Below are 13,977 nucleotides of genomic sequence, written 5' to 3' on the forward strand. Positions count from 1 at the left end.
TCTGCCGAACTGTATAGATCTGCATTATATTGCTTACTGTCAGGGATGAAAAAAAATCACCGCTCATTTACATTAATGAAGAAAAAAAAATCATTATTTGTATCAATCAATTTGAAATTTTACACCGATTCCTACAGATTGTAAATTTGTATCCAAATTTGTATCCGAAGACACATTTCACTTACCGAATAAGCGCTTATAACAGTTACAGGAGCCTCAGTAATAACTGCAAAATAATGGAATCAACGATGGAACACATGAAGTACAAGAATTAAACATGTTAGTAGATAAACATTAAGCCTATAATGGTAACTTTCCCTCCTTCCCAGCAATGAGTAAATATACCGTATACCACAACACCAAAAAATCCAAATGGAACATAAACATGAATAAAGTGTGCATTGTTATAAAGGAATGTTAGATATTATATAAAGCACAATGAGCAATGTCTTTCGATATATTCTCTCTTTAACTGCTGAAGAGAGAGAATTGCCAGATGGAATATGCGAAGTATGATGATTAATAGCAATAATCATTAAGGAGAGGCATATGGTATGTTTCGTGACCTTGACCGTTTTTGTATTCTTAACTTCCAAATTGAACGTTGAATGGTGAAAACATCATATGTTATCGATTTCTTTATATAGATTTATGTAATATAATCCCTTCATTCGTGGATGTTAATGAACACACGAAGTTTTTGTTTTATTGTGTAATTTCGACATGTGATTCTTTTCATAGTTTGGTATAATCCTATTGAATCCGTAAGTTATAACTCTCAGCAAAGTGCTTAAAACCATTTTAAGAGCAGTGGAAATGTTTTTAAAGAAGTTCTGATCACTACTCACGGGTCCGACCAGAAACCGTTGAGTTGTAAGGAATTCCATTTTCGTCCAAGATTTCGATGTCGTTTTCATTGAGAATGAACTCTGTCAAAGTGTTCACTATTTCGTCGCTAGGATGGATAATGTCAAGAATGCCATGAACCATAGGAGGATCAAGAGAGAAGGTTGTAACATCTGCTGTGATTGGACAGGTACCGTCCCACATGTCAGATGTAGCATTGCAGTAAGCCCTTTCGATCTGTAGTATGACAGAATTTTTCATCAAACAGATTTCAAACCATTTCAAAAAGGTTAATGAAGGATGCTACACCTGTCTCATGTACTTTTGAAATATTTCAAAGTTTAATTTTTCTGGAACCATGAAATGTTTCTGATTTTTTTTCTTCTATCAATCAAACTTCTTCATTTTCCGGATTTTGTTTGTACCAATGAACCCAGAACCAGACATAGTTTAATTTATTTAACAGCACCTAGGTTCATTGCAATATTGATAAATAAAAAATTAATATAATTATCTCTACCAAAATCTGACCTTTAGAAAACGTCAGACTACTCCTTTTAATAAATATTATACTCCTTAAATTTAATTCACATTGGCAATATCTTTATACACTTGGAAACGGAGAGGAAATCGGACGATGTCGGTAAAAAAAAAAAGGCACCCGTTTTCGGTTTCATAAACCAGAGACTACCTTTCTATTCTTTCAATACTGATACTTCAATTAACATCTATCCTGGACATTATTGGTATGCATGGCTTCGAGTAATGCTAAGCGCTTCGAAATAATGATAACCCGGCTTTTTGGTTATGTATAAACGAGTAACAAAAGTACCCTGCATGTCAGTATTATCATACTCACCGTTCCTTCCCACATTATGGCGGCTATCATGAATTTAGATGAAGAAGTGTCACCTATGGCTTCTTCAAATTCTTCATCGTAGACAGATATTATAACACGTATCGAAGCTATTGCTGTTTCTGTGAAGATCACCAACAAAATGTAAGAATAAAACGAAGGCTTTAAACAAAATATCTGTGATTTTTTTTTTTAAATGAAGGATTTGTATGAAGAAACGATAAAACTAATTAAGTAGATATTCCTTAATTTATTTATTTAATTTCTACAGAAATCAACAACATTTTTGACATTTTCATCTTAAATTGTATTTGGGATCTGTATATAATCGTACGTACCATTACCTGCAGCGAACTGCATGCAATGACAATCTTCTATCATCCTACTAAATAAATCTAAGTTCATTTTTATTTTTAAACAGTAATGAATCCTGCGTTACAATTAACTTTCCATTTGACATGTTAGTCTTGACATTGCTTGTGAATAATAAATGTACATCTCTCTTTCTATATATATATATATATATATATATATATATATATATATATATATATTTCTATTTCTAAGTACAATAATTACATTATCCTGCAAGAGCAACTTAAAGCTTAATATTTAAACCTCGATCCATGGTTATTCCTGTCCTTTCTTCATTGAGTGGTCAATATTGTTAGAAGAAAGTTAAAAATGATAATACATGAGAAGAAAAAAAAAATCGTTTGACCCGTTTACAGTCTCTTGAATAGAACATACAAGTTTCGTCATAAATATGTCAGGTTGAAAATGGCCTTTAACTAACCTCGAACTAAAGCAGTTGAATTCTCAGTTGTGTGATATTCATCATAGGTACCATCGCCGGTGGTTCCCTGTGTCATGTCGCTATCTCCAGATAAAGTCGTCTTGAGGGATGTCGTCTTGGGGGAGGTCGTCATGGGGGATGTCGTCATGGGGTATGTCGTCATTTGGGATGTTGTCATGGCACCAGTAGTTTGCATGGTAGTAATATCCGGCAACAAAGTAGTTCCAGCATTTTTTACTTCAACCAAAGTCGTTGCGAATACCAGAGTAGTTACGACGACCTCATCTTGGCCGGCGGTGGCAACATCTAGGGTTATCGTTGAAGTATCCTCAGCTGAATCCATTGTAGTTACGACGACCTCATCTTGGCCGGCGGTGGCAACATCTAGGGTTATCGTTGAAGTATCCTCAGCTGAATCCATTGTAGTTACGACGACCTCATCTTGGCCGGCGGTGGCAACATCTAGGGTTATCGTTGAAGTATCCTCAGCTGAATCTATTGTAGTACCCTTTGTATCTCCTGCATCCAAGGCTCGTGTTACTACCATGGTGAAAATTGTGTCGGTCTCATCTGAGGTCGGGGACGCACTGGTGACCATAGTGGTAACAAATTGAGTCGCTGATTCGCGTGCCATGTCTGTAATATTGCCAGTGGTTGAAACTTCGATAGCTGTGGTAGCGCCCATGGTTGAGTTCTGTGTTGTAGATGGGGCTTTAGTGGTAGTATATTGAGCTGTGGTTGAGTTCTGTGTTGTAGATGGGGCTTCAGTGGTAGTATATTGAGCTGTGGTTGAGTTCTGTGTTGTAGATGGGGCTTCAGTGGTAGTATATTGAGCTGTGGTTGAGTTCTGTGTTGTAGATGGGGCTTCAGTGGTAGTATATTGAGCTGTGATAACTTCTGTGACGGTCATAATTTCAGTTCTAGTGGGGTTTTGCATTGTTTCAGTTCTATCACTTGTTTGTACAGCCATGACAGACGTAACAACTGAAATGAAACATAAAATGATAAACCAAAATGTGCGATTTCATCACACAGCAATATTGAATAGATGATAACATGTACCATTTTTCTTCCCTTGTGTTGATACATTTCCTATCTCTCCCTACCTTATAAAAAAGTTTGCCCGTGGAATCCAGAAAAGTAAACTCCTTGCATAGGACAGGCGGAAATTCTTTGTGATGAATTGACAATACAATAATTTTCAGAACCAGGAAACTTTTGAAGTCGTTGCAAACTAAATTTATATCACTATCATTGTGGCATGTATTTCACTAGATTACTTCACTCAGGCTGATTTTTTTCTAGGGCAAGCAGTATACAAACTATTATCACGCTATAACAAAAACAGAACTGTAACGGTAATGTATCCTAGCTTCGGAGACTCCTTTTATCAGGAATGTACGCATTTGTTTATGTCTGGCTCAGAAGTAAATGTTAAGGTATCGACAAAAGGCATGTAGTGCTTGGCTAAAAATCGAACCCTCAATATTTCGCTGGGAATCCAAAGAAATGAGATCCTTTACCAACTATGTCGGTCTGGTGAGCCTAAGAAGAGTTATGAGGAGACTCAAAAGACCTACATGTCGGTCTCGGCCTCGAAGGCTGTATTGTATATACAGCTGATGTTCTTTTAAAACTCAGACTAATGGCGAGACAAGAGGCAGCTCAGACTAAGGTGTAAATCAGAGTTCGTTTATAATTGTGTCTTACCTGACATTACGAATAGGATAAGATGCAGTGTTGCAGGCAACATCCTATGAGAAGCCATCTCGTGATGCCAATGTTTGCAGCTGCTCGGGATGAATATCTGGATATTTTTGTTCCGCAAAGTTCCTTAGATAAAATTTCCGACAAGATGACATTTAGTATACATTAAATTACAGAAAGTAACCATCAGTGGGTTTTTTTTCTCTCTCTCTCTCTTTAAAGTTTATACAATTGTGAACTCCAAAATCGAAAGAGTGTACATAATCGGGAAAATATTAATACTTTCTACCTAAATATACAACCACACATAATTACGCAAGACACTGCCAATTTTAGATTTTTCTTCCCTTCTGGTTACTGGCATACTCATTGTACGTACTATGAAAATAAATAAACAACAATTGTGTAACGTGACTTGATAAACAATCTTGTACAATTCCAGCACAGCATCGCTGGTTATAGATCAGATGAAGAACACACAGAATACATACAAAAAGTTAGATGGTATTACGTATTAAAATGAGATCATTAACATCAATGAAATAGAAAAACTGGTACGATCTCACAAGTAAACAAAATATATAACTGGTTACAGAGAGCCTGAGTACCAAAACATTCACATTATTTCTCATTTTCGAAGAAATATCGGTCTTCGAGTCCGAGAAAACTGACATAAGAAAAGTAAAAACATAAGACCAGTTACTTCTGGGTGTGGAAACGTAGTATATAATTAAAATTCATACATGAAACGTGAATGAAAACAGAAGAGCGTTCAATAGAAAAAAAAATCCATCTTTCAGGTCTTTATTTTGATAAAGCAGCGTTTACCTGTTACCTGCCGTTTCCAAGCAAATATATATCAGGTTAAAAATAATGATGTAGTCTGCATAATAGAATATTACTCCAGTGTAGGTATAATAGTAGTAGTAGTAGTAGTAGTAGTAGTAGTAGTAGTAGTATCAGGAACGGTAACAGTAACAGCGGCAGCAGTAAATTAGTGGTAGTATAATTTATATCAGTCTATGGAGTAGTAATAGATATCAATAGAAGCCATGGTGTTAGTATAAGTATTTGTATTAGTAGAAGTAGTAGTAGTTTAGTAGTATTAGTAGTAGTATTAGTAGTAGTATTAGTAGTAGTAGTAGTAGTAGTAGTAGTAGTAGTAGTAGTAGTATCAGTAGTATTAGAAGAAGTAGCAGTAGTAGTAGTAGTAGTAGTAGAAGTAGTAGTAGTAATAGAAGTATTAGTAGTAGTAGTAGTAGTAGTAGTAGTAGTAGTAGTAGTAGTAGAAGTAGTAGTAGTAGTAGTAGTAGTAGTAGTAGTAGTAGTAGTAGTAATAATAACGCCAGCAGTAGCACTCGAGACCGATAACGAAAGAGACCGTCAAAACAAGGAAATAAATTCATAAACATTATTGAAAACAAGATTAAAGTATGGCAATCCTTTTTTTGGGGGGGAATAGAGAAAACGTAAAGACATGTGAAGAGAAATATAAATAGAAGATGAAAAAAGGGATGGATTGTTATCGTCAGTCTTTTGGGTTGTTATCCTTGAGAACTCGTGAGCTCTCGTGAACCCTCAAGAAAGTTGTCAGGAGGCTATAAAGTGCGACGAAATCAGGCGTTGTGGCGTGCGCCTGTATTAAATCCAGCTAACAGTGCACAGAAGTTACAAACTGATTCAGCCGAGGTCCGAGGACGCAGGTTCGAAACTGAGTCACGTTTTTCAGATGGTGACGTTTAAAGGTCGGTCCCCAGACGTAAATAATCATATCTGATTGATACACGTCTGTAAAACCAAATACACACACACGCACACACGCACACACACATTCATGAGGTGTCGGTCTCATGGTAGTATAGTCACGGAAGTAGCATTAACAATAGTATCGTAATGACCATGGCAATTGAAGGAGCAGTAGCAGTAAGAGTAAAAGTAATAGCACCTGCAGTATAGGTAATTCGTAATTAAGCTCAAGCGTTGTCTACTCAAAGACATATTTCAATAACAGTCGAACAATGCTTGAATATATTCATTAAATGAAGTTAAGCGATCAAATATTTTTGAGTACAGTAGTATAAGGAACTTTGAGTAAGTTTTTCTGGAGTTTTTTCTACTTAAAGGCAGTCATTCTTCTCGAAATACGTCAATGCAATTTTTCAAATTGGCGCAACGAAGCAAAACCCTCTTTCTTTCTGTTTCTTTTGTCACAGTTCACGAGTAGTAATGGATGTAGGAGAAATAGTAGTAGAAATTGTACAAAATGTGATCACTCAAAACAAACCTTCCAGACGATGATATGCAGATAAAAGTGCCGTAGAAGGTTGATCGAATTTAACTTAGGTGAAAACTTTTAGATTTAACGTCTTATCCTTGAGAAGTCACAGGTAAAAATGATCGAGTCGCATCTGCTTCAAGCTCTTTTACTTAATTTGTTCATTCTGCTTTTCAGAAAACTGTTTTGTTTATCGGCAGTAAATTAGCTCATCGGCATGGTGATAAACTGACGTACTAATGCATAAATATTCTAGTAGCTTTATTAAACGTACAAAGTATCAGCAAAATCTGTATTGCCTAAAAACGAAAACCGTAGCAACTCCTAGGCAAAGTGGGTGTGCCTTAAGAGGTACGTGCTGATGTCCACGTAACATAAAAGTAGTTGGCGCCACGTTTATGGTATAATATATTCCTCTCTTGTTGCATTTGGAAGAAGAAAAACCTTTATATCTACAGAGACAAATTGCTGACAATCCACTTAAGTATTATATGACCACGTTGTTATTTGATTCAATTTTATTCAATGTGCAAAAATCCTCGCATCTAAAAACTAGATTTCATATTTGTTAAATACATGTTTACTATGTAAAAGGAAAATACATGTATTAAATGTAAATAAACAATGATAATGATTATAATAATACTAATCATAATAACATACTAATAATAAATATAAATCAAGAGAGATGGGTGTTCTAAGGAGACAGACAAATGGTGCAAATAAGACATGACGATGAAATAAAAAGAGCTTACATTTTCGGTAATTCAATTTTAAAGAAAATTCAACTTTAAAACACAAGCAGAGAGCGAGTTTCCGTCAGAAATTGAAAACAAGAAGTAAGGAAAATATTAGGACACAAGAAGAAGTTATCAGATAGACTTGGATGAATGAATCTCTGAGAACCGAACCAGTTGAAAGACGGTTGATGCAAGAAACAGAAATTAAGTCTTAGGAAGTCTATTAATCACAGAATGAAATCAAATGTGAATTTGATTATCCATTCTTGCAAATATAAAAGGGGAGAAACCAAAATATGGATGAAGTTATAAAAAACGAAAGATTGCCGAAATTAACATTTACTAGGATATATTGCCGGAGTATTATAGCTAAATGTTCATTGATTTATAGCGAACCTTTCACTCCGAACTTGCATTCAGTCAAGCTTTTTATGAAAACATTTATTATGAAGAGAGATCATTTCTCTAGCAACAAAAGTGTAATTGTGTACGCACATTTTTGTTTTTATCGTGTTAAGTTTAACATAGATGTGAAGGAAAGAGTTTAGATTTGTTTTTGAGAAACGGAGCTCAGAAATGAGCATCTGAATGATGTACATCTCAATGTTTTCTGACATAGCCAAAACTCTATATCAAAATAAATAAATGAAGATAAAAGGATTAACGTAAAAAGAATAGTAGGACACTCTTTCATTTAGATTATGACAGCAGCCTGACACCACGAAGAAAATATGAAATATACATTCCTTTTTCATTCATATCCCATGCAACGGCTTGAGAGTAAACAAGAGAGAACGTTGAATCGATCTTCTACATCTATTAAACAAAGCTGCTTCTCGTTATTTTTTTGATAACAGGCTTTCAATATTTTCCTCGATTTCTGAGACATATATAATTATTATACGAACTACAAATTAATAGTGTTTTTCTTACAACAAAATTTTACATTAATTTTGCCTAAATCATTTGCAGATATTTCACAACTTACCAATATGCAATGTGCCAAACGGGCTCTTAACCCTTCTCTCGATAACTGAACTTAATATCAATCTCTATTTTTCATTTATCTGTAGGTCTATCATAAAAAAATAGGTATTGCTTATACTCAAATAAATCAATGTTGTTAGTACTCTTACTTTTGAAGGCGAAAAGGAACTGTGGAATATATTAGGAAATTACGAATTGTAGAAAACATTCTACCGTAAGAGTAATATGAAAGAAAATATAATATCAATATAATAGATATCATGGCATTTAGTGGATGAATGCTTAATGAAATGGATATTGTTGCGAGTTGCGACAATATGACATTTATACCAAAACAAGACGGAAACCGTGACATTGTAATGTTGACATCTGTTGGCATTTTGGATTATCAGACAATCAATACAGTTTATCATCACGCGTTACATACATAATGAGCTTTCTCGTCATTGCCTTTTGCCTAATTCTATTGATTTGCCTAATTCTATCGATTAGACGCAAAACTCAGTACTATGTGGCCTGTTTATTGGTGGTAATAGTTGTTATTGCTTTCTAAATGAAATGTTAAAAGTCAACCATTCAACTTCTTGTTAAACATGTTAAATATAAAGTCATCAAACAGCTGGGGCCCAAGATTATGACCTGTGACAAAATGTAGAAAAATTGAATGACCTGCTTGGTTTAGTATAGGTTACTGATGTAAAACGAATGTGTATCATTACAAATCAAATACAAATATATTAATTGCAGCAGGTGTTCGTTTCTAGGAGGAAAAGTATGAGGTTTCCATAGGACTGGAATTCATTGTATCAACACGAAGTAAAATTGTCTTATGTTTGATATTTTCAAATAGTTATTGAATGGTTTTGCACGATTCACGGTCTTAAACATAATAATAATTATAATATATGTGAGATTTGTAAGGCGCCAAATCCACTTGAAAGTAAATGCTCAATGCGAACTTGTGAGAGAAAAAAGAGATCGCATAAAAGCATCTCCATATAGATAATATACATGTAATCATAAGTTAATTATACTACTTATTGGCGTAAATGGTGTTACATTATGAAAAAGGGAAAAGAAATGTTACTATAGATCGAATCGAATGGACTTGTTCTGAGCTTAGATATAAAGAGGAAGAAAGAAAGGAAATAGGCGAAGAAGCAGCCTCTCCCTGCCTAAATATACACTACATTAAAGAAATTTGTTTGTGGATGTAAGTTGTCAGGACGATGAAACGTTGACACTAGTAATTAGGAGAATCCCCCCCCCCCCCTCCCCTCCTCATACGGAATCTTACCCACATCGTAGCATAATGGTTGCAAAATCTGTGTTAGACTCATAAAGAAGCTCCTTTCCAATCTAACAAAGATTATATCGCCCATTCAAATGTTCAAGTCTGCATCACCAAATGATCAGACTTATTTTCATGTTGCTATCTACCATCAACCACGGATATTACCATAATAAACGTTGTACCGTCAACCTGTGTGTTATGAATGACGAGTAACCTCTACTATTTGCAATCGTTTGCCATTTCCATTAATGAATAACAATCATGGTTTTAATCTGTGGGCAGTAAAATAACAATACTCTTTAAGAGGGATGTACTCCAGTGGAAGAAGAAGAAGAATGTTATTCTGCCTTGTATCTAGTTGTCTCTAGTCCTTTTCAAACTGTGTCCACCTAGGTGTTTCAGATTTGAATGACCGAAGTGGCTTTGTTCATGAATGTGTGGGGGAGTGTTTGAGAAGTATGCGTGTGTGTGAGTATGTGTATGTGCGTGTGTGTAAATGTGTGCTTTGGGTCATGAGACTCATATCATAAGGATTTAATACATTTAACCATAGGCCTACTACACAGTGTAGACCACAAAACTTTGTATTGAAAATATGTCAAATTTGACAGAACCTGGTTTGCTGAAACTCTAAATCGTTTTTTTTTTCAAATGAAATGATAACATGCTATTCGTTGAATTGGCATAATTAATCATGTTTCCAGAGCAATCGATCATTATGAAATTCTGAATAAATGATAGACAGGACAATAACGATTAACAAGAATAGAATTTTTTCAACTCTACAGTTGAATATACTATTCAAGATTAGAGCAGTTTTTCTAAAAAGACAATCTCGGAATGAAATCACCGACGTCATTTCGAATTCACCATTGTACTTAATTGGAACAACGGCCGTTGGCCTATTACTCTTTCGCCAATTTTATGTCAACAAAGAAGAAAAACGGTCCCTTAAACGTATACATGCACGGGAGGTCATGCGAATTAAACGCAATGCATATCGTCGCTACGTTCCTATGGCAACATGTCAACAAATCCCGACGAAAATGTTATGGTCTGAAGGTAATGAAAGGTAATTGTTCCATTGGCTTTGAAATCGTACGAAATCGTACTTGTGTCTCCATCGGGGCAAATCGATAATTTATTAATATGACGCTTACGCCATTAGTAATCGTACACAGATTAAATTTCCTTTAAAAGAATTGGGGGGGGGGCGAGTACTAACATTGATTCATTGGGCCTTCAGCAGGCTCCGCCTCTCTATTTAGAGCGGTAAATCGATATCGATTGAAAACATATCGTCTGGCTTGCCGTTACTGAACACGTGATGAGCTAATATTATTTGGTTATATCACAACTTGAATTGGATATTGTGCAAAATCCCCTTTGATTCCATTTCATAGAGAAATAACACTTTTGTATTGGGGTCATGTGTTTTATCGGGTTTTTTTTTGTATCTACAACTATAGTAGCTTAAGAATGTGTTTGGGAAGATAATGACGAAGGTAAAACCGAACCTATTGCTGGCTTGCTGCATGAAAAAAGGGTGAAGTTTGCTACCTGATCACAGTTAGGCTATTTCTGTGCCTCGTTAACTTCATGTGTCCATTAACGTAAAAGAAGATTTATTATCCTAGTTTCTTGATCTTTTCATTCTTGTTTCCCAAAATTTAAAAAAATATATTTTCCCCATGCAATTGCAGATGACATTATATAAAGACACATAAACTGAATTCTAGATAATATAAATAGAAAGGAACCCTGCTTTAGCCAGATCTTGATTATTTCATTTTGTAGTATAAACACAATCATGATCTTTCGTTAATCTATCTCATCCATATTTACTCGACGACATCTCAATATTATACGAGACTGGATATTTAATTTGATAAGACCAATCAAATATTTGCCTTACTTTTTTGTCATTCTTTTTTTTACTTGGCTGTTAAATCTGATGCCTCTCGAGCTTGTTTAGACCCATTAGTAACGTGCTTATTACGTCAATATACTCCTGTAAATCGAAATAATAATTGTCTTTGTCTCGCTCATCACCTTTCCTTAACCCCCCCCCCCCCCCTCTTCCATTATACCCTCCCCCCCCCCCCCCCCCCCACTCTAACCCTTCCATCTCTGTCCCTAATCTCTCCCCTTCCCCCCACTCTAACCCTTCCATCTCTGTCCCTAATCTCTCCCCCTCCCCCTCCCACCCCCCCGCCACTCTAACCCTTCCATCTCTGTCCCTAATCCCTCCCCCCCCCCACTCTAACCCTTCCATCTCTGTCCCTAATCTCTCCCCTCCCCCCCCTCCCCCCCCCCCACTCTAACCCTTCCATCTCTGTCCCTAATCTCTCCCCCTCCCCCCCCCCCCACTCTAACCCTTCCATCTCTGTCACTAATCTCTCCCCCTCCCCCCCCCCCACTCTAACCCTTCCATCTCTGTCCCTAATCTCTCCCCCTCCCCCCCCCCCCCCCCCCCACTCTAACCCTTCCATCTCTGTCCCTAATCTCTCTTCCATTCTCCCCTTATTATTTCACCACTCTCTCTCTCTCCAACCTCTTCCTTCCCCCCCCCCCCCCCCCTGCTCTCCTCACTTTTACACTCTATCTTTCTCATTCCTAACTCTCTTTCTCTCTTCTCTTCTCTCTCATTGCTAACCCCACATTATTACATCACGATGCTATATACAGTTGACGCATAAGACCGAGTCGTAATAGATTTTAAGGGGAAGACACTCATTATTCTGTCTTTATTATACAACATAGCAATATATATCGATAAAGAGGACAGGCGTACAAAATGGACATTTGTGTTGAGGTGGCATATCATGTACATTCGTCACAGACTGCTAACCAATAACATGCAAAATAAATTAACAATATATTTTTTATAAACTTGTTCCTGTTTTGATCGTATTTGCCAAAGCTGTTTGCAAAGTTACTGTGCCGGCTGTGGTATTGTAGACCAAAGCAAAATAATACGAGATGAATATGTCCATGAACAATATTAGCATTGGAGGCAAAACTTTACAATGAGACAGCTGATCAAACATTTTATGTCAAGATATTATTCCAATTTCTGCTGGAAAAGGTGTTGAAACCATTGTAAGATGTCCTTTTCATAACACGTTGCATTAAATGCCAATATAGATGTCATGTTTGAATGGCATTTTTTGGAAATACATGTATTCCGGGTTTGAAAAGACTAAGGAACACAAAACTGTCATCACAATAAGTGTCTCCATCACATATTTATTAAAACCAGAAATGTACCCCAAGTGTGCAAAATACTCAACCTAACTCAACACAGTTGTGGTTTCTGCTGTCTATCATCATCAGGGCCTTTCTTCCCAATATAAATGACCACGATCACAAAACCTGTTGCTTTTAACCTCATTTTACAGAATTCATCATATATCCTCTTTTCACTTGTAGAAGAGTTGCCCTCACCAGACAAAGAGTCTTATTACAATGCATGCATTAATATCTTTTAGAGGTCAATGAGAAAATGGGCAGAAACGGTATTCCTATCTAGTAAATCTGAGTACTTCAATTCAAGTAAACGGTTTTCACTTATTAATGTCCAAACAATGAGGTTGCTTGGAAAGGAAAACAATATTTTAATTATCAACTTGGGTCAATCATGTGTGTGACTTCACAAGAAGTGCTTTAAATGTCAGCTAAACGTTTCTTTGCAAAGAAACTGTATTATCAATGAGCTCAGAAAGTAAATGTTTACTTTGAAAGTTATAGGAATTACAACACAAAGAAGACATAGCCGTCTTTTTTCGCATCTTGTTCATGAAATTAACGAATCAACATATTTATTATTGCTTTTCAATAGAAAATTCACTTCAACAGCAGTCAAACAAATAGAGAATATCATGTGGAGCACTTGTCTACAGTCACAATATGTATGACATTACTTTGTGTTCTCCATGACAAAAACGAGATACAAAACACGCAAGGTAAAGTTCACAAGTCTATTGATCATCGTTGCTATAAACAATGTTGCGTTGCTCATAATAAAACTGACTGTACACCAGTTGCTAATAAAAACCCTGGTGAAAAGTGGATATACTTATCTACAGTTACTATGGTAACAACATGCATAGAAAAAGAAGCTCGACTGTAAATGGACTACAATATAATGAAAACCGCACACCACTCTGCTGTGTATAACCTAAACATAATTGCATTTAAACAGGCAAGGCCACTGCATATCAAATATGAAGTTGCATCTCTTGCCAACTGTGAAAATCATTAGATATTCATTACACATGGCCTCTGGGATTATTTATGTTTGGTTGTTGTCTTTCTTCTCACAATACCTTATCTATTTTACAATATATGTGCAAATGTATAGAATACAAAATACAAGGGAAATAAAGATTTTGACTTATTTATATACAACTATGTATCAGATTTCAAAATGATCAATTGAGAAAAAGATACATGTATACTAAGTTTCCATAAATA

Source organism: Strongylocentrotus purpuratus, unplaced genomic scaffold (genome assembly GCF_000002235.5).
Source record: "Strongylocentrotus purpuratus isolate Spur 01 unplaced genomic scaffold, Spur_5.0 spur5_scaffold_5, whole genome shotgun sequence".
Classification (NCBI taxonomy): domain Eukaryota; kingdom Metazoa; phylum Echinodermata; class Echinoidea; order Camarodonta; family Strongylocentrotidae; genus Strongylocentrotus; species Strongylocentrotus purpuratus.